Consider the following 428-nt stretch of genomic DNA (forward strand, 5'->3'; position numbering starts at 1 on the left):
CCTCCTGACTTGGGGCCTAGTCGCAGCAGAGAACCGAAGACCTTTAAAAAACATTCGCAGCAACCGCCAGCCTCTCTTTGTAGCCGTGGCCAGTTTTGGCGGTGGGATTTTTTTAATTTTTTTTTTTTTCTGAGTGGGGGGGCCTTCTCCTCCCCATAACGCATGGCCTCACAGAGAAAGCTGCTCGGCGCAACATTCCACCTGAGATTTATTTCCACCAGCCAAGTAAGAACAAATAAATAAATAAAGAAAAGAAAAGAAATCACATGAAAATCGGCCCCGGCTGGAAAAAAAAAGGGTTTAAATTCGCCTGGAAAAAACAACAAACCCAAAGCACTTACCTGGGCAGGACCAGAGGCAAAACTGAGAAGCGATTTATAATTAAAAGTTTACCCTTGGGGGTCACTGCTGCTCGTGGGGGGGGGAGG

General features: G+C 46.7%; 1 protein-coding gene across 2 annotated transcripts in view; it reads right to left on the reverse strand.

Annotated features, from left to right (window-relative positions):
- Window positions 1–396, reverse strand: part of EIF4G3 (eukaryotic translation initiation factor 4 gamma 3) — a 149,531-nt gene extending 149,135 nt beyond the window's left edge. Inside the window, exon 1 of one of the 2 annotated variants that reach the window (XR_004842979.1) lies at window positions 342–366. The gene's annotated coding sequence lies outside the window, so the exon portion shown is untranslated. Of the gene's footprint in view, window positions 1–341 lie in introns of both variants that reach the window. The other variant, XM_035901935.1, reaches the window with a different exon arrangement.
- Between the last annotated feature and the right edge of the window lie 32 nt (window positions 397–428).

This window comes from Egretta garzetta, unplaced genomic scaffold (genome assembly GCF_000687185.1).
Source record: "Egretta garzetta isolate BGI_Z169 unplaced genomic scaffold, ASM68718v1 scaffold69, whole genome shotgun sequence".
NCBI lineage: Eukaryota > Metazoa > Chordata > Aves > Pelecaniformes > Ardeidae > Egretta > Egretta garzetta.